Below are 17,655 nucleotides of genomic sequence, written 5' to 3'. Positions count from 1 at the left end.
TTGATCCGGCTGCACTACTAGTTTACATAATATTAACACATTTTTTTTTTTAATTTATTTAATTATAAAAGTATGCACAGTTGGTACTTAAATTTTACATCTCGCCAAACTGTTGCAACAGTTTGTTGGCGAGTTTACGCTCTTAAACTATATTATAATATCGTGCATCTATTATAAATATAACTCTACCTAATTTGTAAGTTATCTGCACTATTACTTATGCACACATAATACATTACTTAGTTATAAATTCATAATATTCCTAAAAAAACAAAGTAAAATCTTATCTGTATACATATAACAACTAAACTATACTATACTATATACTACTAATACAAATATAATATATAAATACTAATTAATATTAAGGCTTACGTGGAGACGTTAAGGAAGTGCTCTTTTCATTTTTTCTTTAGTACTCATTTACAGTCTTCTTGATCCTCTCTTAACTATTCGATACTGTTATAAAGTTTAGGAACAACATATTCCCTTAACCTTTCCCCGTAATAATTACATATTTTGGGTATTATATATTTATTCCTAATATTGTCTCTCAGTCGGATTGGGTTTTTAAATCTATTTGAATAATAATTTTCTTTTGTAATTAAATAGTTAACTTTCTTAGTTACTGGCAGTATTTTTAAGTCTTTAAATATATTTTCACACACAACTACGTACCACCATACATACACAAACATACTCAGACAGTTATAACAATAACTATAATGTCTTAATAAGTACCATTACTAATTGGAATATAATGAGTGCTTCGAGAATAATCTATTGGTCAATTATACTGTAAAACTTTAGGTACTTCTTAGTGGTTATTTAGACTTAAGTGTTACCTAGGAACTTCTTTTATTAGTAACAGTGTAATTAGGGCAAGAATAAGTAAATGCAGTAGGACCTGCTTAGTACAGCAACAGAACAACAAGAACTCCGGATACTGCAGGGTTTTCCTGGATATTCTTCCATTGTTGACAATGTGACACCCTACGATATTCAATGAATTGAAGATCTTATTGAGTATGTGAAGAACCCACAAAAAGGAGTCGTTAATGAGAATGATAAAGACGAAGTGGAGTCAACTACGGCCAGGCGTTATCAGCTTGTAAACTTTATCTCTCAGAAAATCAACTTTCATCCATAATTTCAACGACTTTCTTACGAATTTTCGATCAGGTTACGCGTCCTGATGCGAGTTTAATATCTCAAGAAATGTGCTGAATTCCACTTAAGAAGTTTTCACTTTAAATAGCGTGGGGCCAATTTTTAAACATTTTCAAAACGAGTCTTACCAATATTTGAAAATAAAATGTTTACAGTAGGTAATTTACAGCAAACACTTATTGAAAATTATAATTTTTTAATTACCTATAGTTTTATTTTTAGTAATAGTATAATCTTTATATATATAATTCTTGTGTGCGTGTGTATGTCACTGAACTCCTCCTAGACGGCTGGACCGATTTTATTGAAACTTTCTGTGTGTCTTCAGGTGGATTCGAGAATGGTTTAGATTCACAATTGAACTACCTCCTGAATGGCTGGACCGATTTTGATGAGATTTTTGTGTGTTCCAGTGAATTTGATGTTTAATCTTATGGTGGATTCAAGAATGGTTTAGATTCCCAATTAAACTACCTCCTAAACGGCTGGACCGATTTTGATGACTTTTTGTTTGTTTCAGTGAATTTGAGATTGGTTTAGATTCTCAATTACGTCCATATAATATAATTCTCCTGCTCATGTGTATGTTAGTGAACTCCTCCTAACGGCTGGACAGATTTTTCAAATTTAAGACGTGTGTACAGGACAACGTCTGTTGGGTCCACTAGTCTATATATATAAAAATGAATTGCTGTTCGTTAGTCTCGCTAAAACTCGAGAACGGCTGGACCGATTTGGCTAATTTTGGTCTTGAATTATTTGTGGAAGTCCAGGGAAGGTTTAAAAGGTGAATAAATAGGAAAATGCTGCTAAATTAAATACAAACAACTAATTTGTTTTTCCTTTGATACGTTCGTACATAATTTCTATGAGAGAATTTATTGACGCACGGTTTGACAGTTCTGCTGTGAAACAATTTCATTACGACAGCTGGGTGCATATTTTACGAAGTAATTTTTGATGTTATGATATTATATTGACAAATTCATATAAAAACATTATTTTATTTATTATATACAGAACAACGTCTGTCGGGTCAGCTAGTCTATTATATAGAGAACCTCTTTTTTCTCTTTTTTATGACAATAAGGGACGAGACGATCAGCGAGAGAAGGACGTTCAGCTGATGGTCATTGATACGCCCTGCGCATTACAATGCAGTGCCGCTCAGGATTCTTGAAAGACCCAAAAAATGTAAGCGTCACTACAATTGCGCTCGTCTCTTTGAGACATAAGATGTCAAATCTCTTTTGCCCAGTAATTTCACTAACTACGGCGCCCAGACCGAGACACAGTAATTCTTACACATTACTGCTTCACGGCAGAAATAGGAGCCGTTCCCTTCACTTTCGTTCCCCTACTTTAACCATAAGATGCAAGTGTTTCGGAGAAGGTTTTAGTGTATGACATGTTGGTGGTTACTTATTCGGAACCTATATTTTTTTACTTAGAAATATCTATTCACAATACAAATAATTCAATGACATTTCGTTATATATGACAATACATAAAGTGGGCGCGGGGTACCTACTTAATTTATATCGCAAAACAACGTTTGTCGAATCAGCACCTTAAAGCACCTTGAGATTGAGTCAAATGAAATTTCAATCAGGCTTAAAGTTTAAACTAAGCCCGTTTGACTCGTCGCTATAAATATTTACTTTAAATTACTGAATATATCATAATATTATGTTCGGAAAAAGTAGAGGTCGTGAGAAGAACATACAAGAAAATTAACTTCCACTCTCTTCAATAAAAATCGTGTTTAAATATTATCAAATATTTCATAAAAAGTAATAAAGAATAAACTGTATAAATATAAAGTTATCGCATATTCGATGCGTCAACCTTTAGAGCTTGAACTCATTGTTTGTGTAATGATGCTTCGTGAACATGATGGTCGTGATTACTGTCAAATTCAAATCGCATCCAACAAATACAATGACTTATTAACTATCACCTGGCACCACAAGCAGCACCCGTTCACGAGTTGACACATGGACCAGTCATCGTTAACTTCACACATATTTGAGGGAAGGAGACGGCATACAACGCCGCCGCAAAAAATGTCATTTCAGTGAGCATGACGAGCCGTGTTTTTTTTAATGAAAATAAGGGACGAGACGAGCAGGACGTTCAACTGATGGAAATTGATACGCCTTGCCCATTACAATGCAGTGCCACTCAGGATTCTTGAAAAACCCAAAAATTCTGAGCGGTACTACAATTGCGCACGTCACCTTGAGACATAACATGTTAAGTCTCATTTGCCCAGTATTTTCACTAGCTACGGCGCCCTTCAAACCGAAACACGGTAATGTTAACACATTACAATAGATATAAATAAATAAATTGGACCTATATAATTTTTCAAGAGCAGGCTAGGGCACTGGTTTCATTCAGCCTTCAGTTGCGTTTAAGTTAGAAGTAGGCAGTTTAGGTCGCGGCCCACGTCATTGCAATGCGTCGGTCGTGCGACAGAGCGCCGCGTCGACCGGCCGGCAGGCACAGTCGTGAATGCGCGCGCATTCTGACCGCCCGCCAATACGTCTCCGCGGATCACTCACAGCGCGCGCTTGTATCGACATTCGACGCTAAACACAACACCCGAACTAAATCATTAAAATAAACTCAAGTGGACTGTGAAACAAAATACACAATAATCAAAGTGAGAAAACATCTTCGGCTACAACAGCTACAAAAACGGGATCAAATTTCGTGTAAGTAACACAAGTCACGCTGAGTGTTCTGTTCGCTCATTTTCATTTTTTTTATGACAACAGTAGGTACCTATTTTTCATATTACGTAAGTGAGCATAATATGATACAATTTATTGAGTTGTAGAAATATATTTTGAACATTATTGATTTTAATATTTATATCCAGAAGAATATTCATTATATTATTATAAGTTAATGCACTTGTTTGTACCCCTATTTTCCTTTGAAAATAAACAATAATTTAAATAACAGTAGAATATGTTCTAATATTTCTGCAACCAATAAAAGTTATCTAATAAATTTTATGACTTTAAATGTACATATTTTAATTTAAAACAATATCAAAGTCTTAGTTACTTTTTGAAAATAGGTACCTACGTAATAAAATATCTAATACATTTAACAACACACGTCATAGGACATGGCTTTTTCAGTACTTCGTATGTATTGTATTGATATCAAAGTCGCTTTTTTTACTTTATGCAAAGCTTAATCATAATCCATCTATGACTAAGGTATTTTTTACTGTTGAAGATGTCTACATAAACATATACATGTATACATCCTATTATATTGAAAGTATCTACCCCATTTAAAAAAACCACTGGATAATCTATAGGTAATATGCGTATTGTTAATCTATCTATTAATTCCCTAAACCTTTACTAACTCAAAAATAGGGCAGTATTTAATGGGTTAGGGTACTTTATTATCTATAACACTCAGAGTGGCTGAAATCGCCCAAGAGCATTAATACAACACAAAAAGGTCTTTCTCAGAGTAAATTATATTTGTTTTCACCCAAAGTCATACAACACAGGCGTTTCTAGACGCAGAACTTAGCGTCGGCCAGAATTTAACCATGATGTATCATCCTGGAAAAACTAGGCAAGGAAGCTCATTCAATAGTTGGGTTATCGTGAAAGAAAGTTCCTTGAAACCACAGGGGAGAGGAACTTACTCATCCAAATGGTGATGATGTAAGTTGAGTTTGTAGCATGTTGTGCAAAGGTGGAAATCGTCGGATGGAATAAAGTGAAACAGCTCTGCGGAACTGTCCCTATAATAAATGCGGTAGAAAACATTGAACTGAACAGTTGGGCGGCGGCTAACGAAAGCAAGGGATATAGCGAAGGCCTTTGATCATGTATGCCTTAAGGAGCTTCTCTCAAAACTTTCATTATTAAATTAAGGCTTCCTGAGAGTTTATGCTAGTGGACTACCAGCTTCCTCACTGGGCGCAGCATTCATGTCGTAGTCGATGGCTATTGCTCGAACCCGAAGCTCGTGAGCGTTGGGGTTCCCCAAGGCTGTGTGTTATATCCTAAATTATTTCTTCTGCATCGATGATATTTTGGACTCCTCCGACATGCATTGCTATGCGGATGACAGTACTGGAGATGCCGTATACACGAGCCATGCACGTCTCTCTCGGGTACTCGTATTCACGTAACACGGACGCTCGTGTCGCCGCCCCTACTAATTATACGTGTTATATACATACATATTTCCAGGCAAATAATACAAGGAAAATAAGAATGAATTTTCTTGTCACTGGAGTCAGGTCGCCTTGACAGTAAACGTGTCAACACGAAGCGTACGTCTATTATATCAATATATGCTTTAATAATATTTTCACTAAGCAAACTGTTTAATATATACAATATTCTAAATAGCGTGTTATGTTTACGTAATAATATTATAACAAAGCACAGCTCTACGAATCTACAATGTATTGTAAAATGCATTCATTCTTCACGCATTTGATTACAGTCAAACATTTACCATAACTCATAAATTGTTATGCCGTAGCAACAATCCAATCCAATCTCAACAATTAAATTTTATTTCAATGCGTTTTTGGCATAAACTCGATATACTAAGTTTTAGAACCGTTGAGTTTAGTAAAGAAGTTATTATTCTAACCAATTAGCTATGCGGCAATCAATATAGCATGATTTATTACAGGCGGGTTAAAAGGGATGATTAGAAACTTCTATCCTGATAATAAATATTTTTTTCTTATGGCCTCTTAAGGCGTCATTATATATTAATAGGTTTTGTTTCAGCAGCTCATATTTAATAGTAGATTATATCATAAGGGAGCAATATGATATTTTTATGGAGAGGGCGCATTTTTAACAGGTGGAGGTTCTCAATTCAATCGGTATTTTTTATATATGTAGGTACACTAATTACGCTGAGATTTTTGATCTGATTTACGTAATTCTTCTTGAGTTCGACGCGAAATAAATGCTATTTGGTCCCATAAAATTTTTATATAGTTTGGCCCTGTAGTTTTCATTACGAACATTTTTTATGAAAAATTTTTGTCTACGTGGATGATATAATTCTTTTTATGTACGGCTTCTTAGTAGTTTTCATTCAGGTTGATTATACTCGTATATTACTATTATTAACTGACACTAAAAAGTTAAAAAACGTTAAGAAAAAACGACTTCAACAGCTGAAAAGTATAAAATAACTAAAAATTTAATTTATTACACCTTTACCTTTAATATTATTAAAATGCAATTATTTATATGACGTGCTACCTATTGATAGGTTTTAAGTCGGTGCCAAGCCCTAAATAAAATAAAATTTAATATTATAAACAGCTTACTTACTGTAATTATTTAGGTTGGTCTGGCCACGCGTGTCTGCCCGCTTGGGTTGTTTTGTTCCAGACGAAGCTATCCCGCTCAAAGTCACGCGTGGCGAGTGTAGGTATTTACTACTACATTTGGCTTGGCACCGACATCAAAGCTATCAATATGTAGCACATACAAATAATAGTATTTTATTAATATTAAAGGTAAAGGTGTATTAAATTAAATTTTTAGTTATTTTATACTTTTTAGCTTTTGAAGTTGGTTTTTCTAAACGTAGTTTTTTTTACTTTTTAGTGTCCGTTAATATTTATAATATTTAATCATATAATCAACCTAAATGAAAACTCCTATGTTCCTATATCCTATGTTCATAAAATAAAATGTACTGGGCCAAACTATGTAAAATTTTCATGGGACCAATTGGAATCCGTTCTTCATCGAACTAAAGAAATAAATAAAAATCGGTTAACATACATAAAAAATACCGATCGATAACCTCCTCCTTTTTGAAGTCGGTTAAAAAATAAAAAAAACTACAATTAAAACAACCGACTTCAAAAACTGAAAAGTATAAAATATATTTACTTACTTTAACGGGAAGAAAGACTTTGTCGGGTGCTTCATTAGGGAAAGTCTCCACATTTTTGACTGAGAACAATTTCGATTATTTAGGTTTAAATCCATCAGACATCGTCTTCAGATAAGCTATTAATTTAGAATGTGTATCCAGTTTTACTTCGTTATTAGAACTGACTACATTGACTATTGATTTAAGCATCGAGTAGTTACTTCAAAGAGTGGAAGGTTGTTTCATTTGGCTAAATACTTACCTACTGGAAGTAGGCCAAAACCACAGATTCTGGATGCACACACTGGAGATGGACATTCTAGATGAAAACACAAAAGCTTTTTCATGTAATAATAGACTTTTTCTTTTTAGCACTTTTCTTGCGTCACTTTTAATACTTTCAGGAGATAGTTCTGTACTTTCAGTGTTACTTGAAAACCTCATTTTCCAAACAAAACCATGAATTTCTAACAATCCGCGAAAATTAACGAAGAAGCGGGCTGTAGTTCGCACGTTTTTAATTTGATTTCTTTTTTGAAGTGTCAACTTCTTTAGCGGCGTTGAGCACTTTTCTTGGGACGGGTATAAAATGTTAAACTCGCATCAGGACACGTGACCTGATCGAAAATTCGTAAGATAGTCGTTGAAATTATGGATGATAGATACATACGTCCAACTAATTATAGTTCGGCTATTTTAACTGATCATACGGACATTGGACCAGTGGTTGAATCATTGTGATTGCGAAGCCGAAATACCGCTAGGCGGAGGGATCGATTCTCAGCCGTGAGATATTTTAAAAATTAAAAGAAAATAGTTAATGTGAAAGATTTAATTATTTTTATATATTTATTTTTTCTTGAAGCTATTAATTCAAAGAAAACAAATCTTATAACTGTACTAGCTGACCCAGCAAACGTTGTATAAAGTAAAAAAGAAAAAGAATTACATTAATAAAAATTCATTGGTGTTTAAAAAATAGATGGCGACCGATTCTCAGACCTACCAAATATATTGTACATAAAATTTATCGTACCAAAATTTATTGTATTCGATTGCTATCTTACCACCCTAATAGTGATATAAAAATAGGTTTTGATCATAGTGAGGTGAAAATAGAATATACTAATATTCTGTTATAAACTAATCCAATTATTGATAAACCACATCGAAAAACAAAGAGTCTCTAATTCATTACATTTTATCAACTTCACACAGTTTTTAATCGTATCATATTAATTACACCTATTATGTTTCAGTTTATCTAATTTATGTATTATCACATGATTTTCTGTCAATGTTTTAAATGATTATTCACTCGGGTCAAACATTTCTTTAGCTGGTAGACATGTTAAAAAATGCATGTTAAATCAAATCAAAATCATTTTATTCATGTAAGTCACGGAAACAATACTCATGAATGTCAAAAAAAAAATTTAAATTTTTCTAATTAAATTTACCGCCACTTCTTAAAGCGTTGAGCTAATGAGAAGAAATGGCGAGAAACTCATTGCCGCTCTTTAAAATCAACATTTACAAATCATTTCAATTACAATATAATATCTTATATCTTTAAACGAGCAATTCTTGTATATATATATATATATAATCTGAATCTCGGAAACGGCTCCAACGATTTTCATAAAATTAAGTATGCAGGGGATTTCGGGGGTGATAAATCGATCTAGCTAGGTTTCAATTTAAAAAAAATGGTTTTATCCATGTTTGAATGAGAAACAGCTACAATAACATTAGAATACAAAGGTAAATTTCGCCACTATATACAAGACTATTATAGCTCAGATGGGACATTGGGTGATCCGGAAAGCAGAAGACCCCGGTTCGAATCCAGATGTCCTATTAGTTTTTTTTTTGTTCAAGTTTTGTACATTCTTAAAAATCCGAGCATGGCTCGGTCGTCCGGATATTGGTAAGTAATACAACAAAATTACTCAAACGTCAAACAGTCAATGCCAGCAAACGTTGTATTGCCGATATTGAAATCGCGATACAAAAGTAACTGTTGATCGTAGATGAGTGAAAATTTGAAGTTGTATGAATTTTTTAATGCTGACTCATAGACTTCAAATTTAAAAATAAATGTCAATAAAAAAAATTGGCGTGGACCTTTAACATTTAGGGGGATGAAAAATAGATGTTGTCCGATTCTCAGACCTACCCAATATAAACCCAAAATTTCATGAGGATCGGTCAAGCCTTTTCAAAGGAGTTTAACTACGATCACCGCGACACGAGAATTTTATATATCTCGTATTAGAATTAGATAAAATTGAGGCTGACTGTTAACCTCTATTTTGAGCAACGCACGTACACTAACACCGCTTTCGCACTACGTCCGATCAGAGTGCGATCGGTACCCGTGAAAATACGGTCCGGTGTAGCCGTAGAACTATTTCTACGGTTGACGGAAAGAAATCGGATGACGGAAGCCGGCTCTGTACGTAAACTACCATAGAAATAGTTCTACGACTACTCCAGACTGTGTTTTCACGGGTGCGGATCGGATTCGGATCGGACGTAGTGCGAAAGCGCTCTAAGACGTAGCTTGTCACGCACACTTAAGTAATAAGCCCGGCCTGTTTTCATCGGTTGTCTAGCAGGTAGAGGCTGTATCTAGACGAATAAAATATCTAAGCTAACAATATTAGAAAATAATAAAAAAATATTGATAATAAACCACCACCACACAATTATTGAACCAGAATGAGTAATAAATTCTTAGAACTAATTAATTAAACCAATTAAATAATACAATTTATTGCTAAAAACGATAAAGGTACTGTGCGGCAGTGAATGTCACCCATCTAAGTACTGACCGCGCCCGACGTTGCTCAACTTCGGTGATCGGACGAGAACCGGTGTATTCAACGTGCAACGCCAATGCAGCACTGGTTTTCAGTAGCCCCAACATTATTATTTGATTGTTCATTGTCAGTACATTTATGAAAATTTAATATACGTTCACAAAAATCGTCACCTTTTTGCTCTTAATAGTGATATTCATTATTATAACACTAGAAATAAGGGATTGCTTGTAACTAATTCTAGTAGGCTTCATAAGATACATAATAGCTTTAAGGGTAAATGTATACACTTCTATAATAAAGTCCCAGACACTGTTCAGGCATTATCTATAAATAAATTTAAATGTTTTATAAAAAAAATGGCTCTGTCGTAAATCCTATTACTCCACTGCTGAATATCTAAATGATCGGACAGCCTGGGGCTAGATTGTGATTATTTTATAGCGATAGAAATGAGTGTACAATATTGTATATTTTTATTGAAAAGAGCTCAAAAAAAGAATGCTGGGAGAATTTCTTGCGACGCTTCTTATATCTCAGAACGCCATTTGTTTCCGAAGCGATAGTAGTATCAAGTAGTTATTAGAAATGATATCAAAAAGAATTCTAAAGCAATCAATTTTGAGAAAATAAATGCCTTTTTATGCCTTTTATTGAGACCTAAAGCAGCAGGGACATAGTAATAAATAAACTCATCTAAAAATATCTATCAACAAATATCGTAAGCCTTTTATTACCATTTAATTGTTATAACAATTAAAATAGTTGGTATTATTATTAAAAGAACATTATAGATAAAACTGACTCTCAAGATAACAGAACGGTTCTTAAGCCCCTCTAACAAATTAATATAGATTAAAAATTGGTTAAGTGAGAGTCGTACACAAAGCTTTCACTTTAAATACTATTCAATTTGTTATGTTTTTTTAACCCTATTTTATTCTTTATTCTTTAGGACCTAGGTTATAAATAGCCCACTTCTGCATCTCAAATATTGTAGTAATAACGTCAGCATTGCCCCATAGCAATATACCATAGGACATAATACTATGGAAATAACTAAAGTATACTAGTCGCGCCGTGTCTATGTCAGTTAATTGTCTAATCTTTTTAACCGCGTATGCTGCAGACTTACGGCCGTTCCCAATATTCAGCCTATCTCTTACTTGAGATAAAAATCGTAACTATCATTGACTTTTCTGTCCCAATAAACTTATCGACGGTAACTCACCTTATCCGTACACGCTGTCTGTCAATGGGACGACCGACGTATAGCTTACCAGCGATAGAAGTTTGTATGGATATTGCAATTCACGCGTCCCAATATAAGGCGATAAGAATGATTTATCGGGTATATTGGGACAGCTTCAGATTATTGACAGCTTAATACTGACAGTAGAAGGTAGTAATTTATCTCTATGTGTAGATAGTATATTGGGAACGGCCGTTAGTCGATTCGGGCGTTCTAGTATGAAGTTAAAGTACTGTTTACTGTACAGTGATAATACTGAATAGGTTTAATTCAAATGTTTCATGATTATTAACAACATCCGACCGAGCCTGGCTTGGATTTTTAAGAATGTACAAAACTTGACCCAAAAAAATTAATAGGACATCTGGATTCGAAATGGAGTCTTCTGCTTTCCGGATCACCCAATATCCCATGAGCTATTATAGTCTTGTATATAGTTATGTTATTGTAGCTGTTTCTCATTAAAACACTGATAAAACTACATTTTTTTTTAATTTAAACATTGCTAGATCGATTTATCGCCCCCGAAATACAGGGGGTATACGAAATTTTATGAAAATTGTTGGAGCCGTATCCGTGATTCATCTTATATATAAAATTCACGTGTCACAATGTTCGTTCCCGTACTCCTCCGAAACGGCTTGACCGATTCTCATGAAATTTTGTGAGCATATTGAGTAGGTCTGAGAATCGGCCAACATCTATTTTTCATCCCCCTAAATGTTAAGGGTGGTCCACACGATTTTTTTTTAATTTTTTGACTTTTTTTTTAAATTTGTTTGATTATGAGTCAGCATTAAAAATACATACAATTTCAAATTTCCACACATCAACGATCAACAGTTACTTTTGTATCGCGATTTTAATATCGGCAATACAACGTTTGCTGGGTCAGCTAGTATTCAATATATTAGAATTATAAGGTAATCCTATTCTATACTATATATATATACAAGAATTGGCCGTTTAAAGATATAACTTAGATAAAGGTTTACTTATTGTGACACTTTTTCGGCTTTATGCGCGTCTTAAAGTGTCTAGTTACAACTAGATTTAAAAAAATACGAGAATAATTTTAATTTTAATTTGGTGGCAAAAGTTGTATTGCCGTATAAAGTAAATTAAAAAAATTAAATGGGGTTTAAAAAATAGACGACGACCGATTCTCAGACAAACTTTTATCGTACTACAATAATTATTATATTCGATTGCCATCTTGCAACCCTATTGCGGATCTGTGGATGGAACAGAATAATATAAAAATCGCGATACAAAAATAGTTGTTGATCGTAGACTGGTGAAAATTTAAAGTTGTATGTATTATGTAACGCTGAATATAATAAAATAAAAATAATAAAAAATTGTCAAAAAATTAAAAAATGTATATTTAGGTGTGGGTCACCCTTATCATTTAGGGGTATGAAAAATAGATGTTGGCCTAATCTCAGGCCTACCCGATATACGCACAAAATTTATTACAAATCGGTTTAGCCGTTTTGGAAAGTTTGCTAACAAACCGCGACACGAGAATTTTATATCTAAGACTAGTTAGACTTCGTACTGCCTCAATGGATAAATAAAAGACCTTAAATTTATGTTTGTTTAAAAACAAACAAAACGAATCCTTTTTTAAGTGTTATTGTAAGTATCCCCGTGTTTTATGGAAGTTTATTTTATACCTCCTTAGAAAGGTATAAAAATTCTAATTCGTTATTCATTTTAAACTATTATTTTTATTTGATTTCTGAACGACGGGGGACACATCAAAAGAAAATGAAAATTGTTGTTTTTATTTAATTCCAAACATTTTCATATTTATTCAACCTTTTTAAACTTCTCGAAACTAACGAACAGCAATACATTTATATATATATATATATATATTTATTTAGTTAATTAGGTAAGGCTAGGATATATTCTTTTCGAATTCTGAGATAATGTTACTGATGTACGTTTTAAATTTATAATCAGTCAAGTTTAAAAAAATAAACACATTTATTTTAGCAATTTTTTGTAGAAAAGTAATTATTTACAGGAAATTGGAGTTGTATGTTCTAGACTTAAAGCATGTATTTTTAACAATTATTTTATTTCTTGATTTGTCCTTTTAGAAGTTAATGAATTGAGAATACTGACATTAACGAAAACTAAGGTGATTATATATATTTGACGTCATCTCCCCATTACAGAATAATTACCAATGTAATTAGTAATTAGTGGTTGATTGATATCAGAAGACGGTTTGTTATTATTAAGTGATTCTTCTCACTTCTGAGATTATATATACAAATTTAATTTGAACCAAAACTTGGACGATGCGGGACTCGAACCCGCGCCTTTCGGTTTCCGCTCTTACCATCTGCGCCAACCGTCAACTAACAATCTGTCTAGATTTGAAAGAGTGACATCTCAATTCAACTTCCTAATATTCCATAAAGTAGATCCTGTAGATGGAGCCATAACGTGAGAGTTCAACAAGATTTACTATTGATGCGTAACTCAAACGGTTGGCTGAGTTTGTAAGAGCGCTAGGACGGAACCCGAGAAACGCTGGTTCGAGTCCCGCATAGTTCATAAATTTTGGTACAAATAAAGTTTGTATAATAACAAAAGATTATGAAAGCAGTATGATTTCAACTTTATTTATTTAATAGCTGCCCTCCGCAACTTCTGTCGATTGGATTTCGTTAACAAAGCAGTCTAGTATCGGATTTGAGCAAAAAAATGGAATGACTTACTCCTCTATTAAGAAACAAATGAGTATCGGGTGCTTTAAAGTAAGATATCGTTTAGCTTAAGTAAAAATTCAATCGCTGTGGAAAATCTGATCGCCCTCCTGAAATTCTTTCGCCCACTGCTGGACAAAGGCCTCCCCCAAAGATCTCCACGACGATCGGTCCTGCGCTAGCCTCATCTATTGTATTCCGGCGAACTTAACCAGATGATTGGTCTATCTTGTGGGGGGGGCGGTCCAACACTATATCATCCGGTACGTTGTCGCCATGTGAAGACTTTACTGCCCCACCGGCCATCTGTCCGTCGAACTATGTGCCCTACCCACTGCCACTTCTGTTTCGCAATCATTCAGGCTATGTCGGCGACATTGGTTCTCCTACGGATCTCCAAATTACTGATTCGATCTCGCAGGTAATAACCATTACTCTCTGAGCGACCATGAGCTTTCTGATCAGAAAATTGAGTAACCCTTATCATTTAGGGGTATGAAAAATAGATTTTGGCCGATTCTTAGACCTACCCGATATGCACACAAATTGGTTGAGCCGTTTCGGAGGAGTTTGGTAACAAACACCGGGACACGAGAATTTTATATATAAAATGTTATATATAAAATGCAATGGCATGAAAAGCGTTTTCCCTCGCATCGTGGTTTCATAAAGCCACACAATTGCCTTTTTTATCTCATATCGATATCCTATCTACAAGAATGATATCGTCCAGTTCTGATTCGCGATAACTAAAGCGACGTTGTCACCTACATTACTGTTTAAATAGGCACATTTAGATAAAAACTTATCTTGAAAAATCACACAATTATTGCTAAATGTATGTATAAAACATTCATATTGCGTGACCTCATTTCTGCGTCAGTATAAACCACAGAGCAGGTAAATGATATACCTGTTCTGTGGTATAAGCTACAATTTTTTGAAAACCACTATTTCAATGCTTGGCGTTGAACCTCGATTGTATTTTCAGGTCAATACAAAAGATTTATTATTATTATTGTATTAACATTCCTACATACTCGCCGTTTTGGATCAAACCTTGTAATTGAAGATCGTATTTAGTAACAAAAGACATACAACAATACAGACGATGGAATTTAAAGCATTTTAATCGATGTTCCGTGCCGGTGCTACAACTTGTATGCCTGTAAAGTTTTTTTTTGGAGAGGAGGAAAGTATATTTACGTATCGACACCCCTAAACGGGGTCCATATGTCGACCGACTAAAAACCTCCTCTATGCTGTCAGCCCTGAAGGCTTTCACAGCGACGTAGGACGTGGGCCGTGGAAGACGCAAAGACTACGCAACAACAGTCCGGGGCGTCTAATAAGGAGACTCGAACCTCGGACCGGAACTGACAACGTCAAAAAGTGGTTTCCAGATGACTGTCTACAGTTTAAAATTAAATTGACAGTTAAATAAAAACAACCTCATATTAAATCTATGTATCTACTATATATATAAAAATGAATTGCTGTTCGTTAGTCTTGCTAAAACTCGAGAACAGCTGGACTGATTTGGCAAATTTTGGCCTTGAATTATTTGTGAAAGTCCAGAGAAGGTTTAAAGGGTTAATAAATATGAAAATGCTCGGAATTAAAGAAACAAAACAATTTTGTTCTTCCTTTATCGTGTCCCCCGTCGTTCAGAAATCAAATTGAAAGAATAATTCAAAATGAGTAACTTATTAGAATTTTTATATATGATATCTTTCTAACTTTCTCAGGAGGTAAAAAATAAACACAATTTTAGCTAACTACAGTTGGTAGATTAACAACAGTTGTTAATTTCTTCTTCTGATAGATAGTATTAGATTATCTTTAAGTAGATTGATAAATCTTAAGTTTTGTCAGAAATTTAATTTCTATATTGATATTGAGGTTTCTTTTTGTGGTAAACGCGCAAACCTGCGTCTTCTGCGGGGGATATTGGGCAAAAGAGGACTCGATAGAAGACTTAACGTCTATCGGGTCCGCTTGTTTTAAATAAATTAAAATTATAAATATGTTGGTTACGCTAACTATTGTGTAAAGAGATTGGGGTGCTCGAAAAATGTGAAAGATAAAAATGGTGGGTTAATATTTAAATATAAATATCGCGGACTTTTTTATCAATCATTTTAATATAAACAATTCCTTAGTACATTAAATTGATCTATCTCGTAAGGCTTAGCTTTTTCGATTTAGTGCTAGGACGCATTCTGAATTTTTATCGCGCGGTTTCTCCCTCATAATTCTGTGACATATGAAATTTAATGAAACTGCACGCACTTGCGGAAAAAATACGCGCGAATATTTTACCGCAAACAATTCGAAGTTGCGGTGCGAATTTTTTACGAAGCGCGGCTAAGTGGGCATGATCTCTCACTCTGTCTCAGTCGCGTATCGCTTATGAGAGAAGGATGTCGTGCTCTTCGCCTGGTGTCTTCAAACTAATGATTAAACAGGTTGGTTTTTGAGAAGGGCGGCCAAGTCGGTAAATACGAGACGAGAGAAAAGTCGTGATAGGAGTCATGCCCTCGATTTATAAGAAACCAATAATTGCATATTTAGTTTTTTAAAATTTCTTGAACTTTTGACGGAAATCCACCCGAATGATTTTTCAAAAAAAAATACTATTCGCATTATTGGACCAATGGACGCTGTTGCTGATAAGGATCAATCTTTGTAAAGATTTTTAAAGAAACCATTCCAAAATTTATAACATTTCATTATAGGTATATACAGTATGGGACCTAGGCGATCACTTAGATGTTGATTTTTAAATTATGACAATTGACACGGACAGTTGACTCAGTTGGAAGAACGCTGGGGCGTAGCCCTAGAAGCGCAGATTCGAATTCCACATCGTCTATAAATTTTAGTTCAAATTAATTTTTTAAAGTTATTTAATACTAGCTGACCCGGCAAACGTTGTTTTGCCATTTAAATTAATTTTAGAAGTAGACCGTTTCTTGGACATTGCTTTATTTTTCTAAAATAAACGTAGCCTAAGTTACTCCTTATTACATCAGCTACCTGCCAATAAAAGTCGCCGGATTAGACGGAACAAACAGACAGACAGACAGGCAGACGGACAAAAATTGTAAAAATGTTATTTTAGTGCATATACAGTACGTATATGTATTCATATTATAAATTTAGTAAAAAACGGTTATTTCAATATTACAAACAGACACTCCAATTTTATTTCAATATATAGATAATTCACACAATATTTTTATAAATTATAGCCTATATGATATTCTGGTGTTGTAAGCTATATTATTGCAAAGTTTCATCAAAATTCATTCAGTAGTTTTTGCGTTTAAGAAGTTCAAACATACATCCAGACATACAAACTTTCATATTTATAATATTAATAGGATATATCATAGATGTAATGTTCGCATACCTTCACTTATACATATATACGGAGTATTTGGATTGGTGAAGTTACTATAATCGTCACTCGTTTTGAGGCTAGCTTACACAAGTCGTTTGAGTATTTTGTTTGATTTTAATATTTGTATGGCAAATTATTAGTAGTTGCGCTATATATAGCTACGATTAACTACGATTTAAGTATTAATATGAAAAGAGTAAGTAGCCATATTTTACTTGTCTTCTCCTTAAGGCTCTTCTTTTACCAAGTAATTAAATCTTAATATAATATATAAATTACGTGACACGTTGTTTGTCCGCGATGGACTCCCAAACTAATGACCGGATTTTAATGGGGATTACTCCATGGAGTGCAGTTTGGACCAACTTGAGAGAT

At 34.0% G+C, this 17,655-nt stretch overlaps 1 protein-coding gene across 1 annotated transcript in view; it reads left to right on the top strand.

Moving 5' to 3' along the window:
* Positions 1-3,690: 3,690 nt before the first annotated feature.
* LOC126976129 (glycoprotein 3-alpha-L-fucosyltransferase A-like) overlaps positions 3,691-17,655 on the top strand; it is a 57,744-nt gene continuing 43,779 nt past the window's right edge. The window contains exon 1 of the mRNA XM_050824332.1: positions 3,691-3,890. The gene's annotated coding sequence lies outside the window, so the exon portion shown is untranslated. The remainder of the gene's footprint in view (positions 3,891-17,655) is intronic.

This window comes from Leptidea sinapis, chromosome 2, assembly GCF_905404315.1.
Source record: "Leptidea sinapis chromosome 2, ilLepSina1.1, whole genome shotgun sequence".
In the NCBI taxonomy this organism is placed as follows: domain Eukaryota; kingdom Metazoa; phylum Arthropoda; class Insecta; order Lepidoptera; family Pieridae; genus Leptidea; species Leptidea sinapis.
The sequence above is the reverse complement of the archived record's forward strand: the minus strand, read 5'-3'. Positions and strand labels throughout refer to the sequence as shown.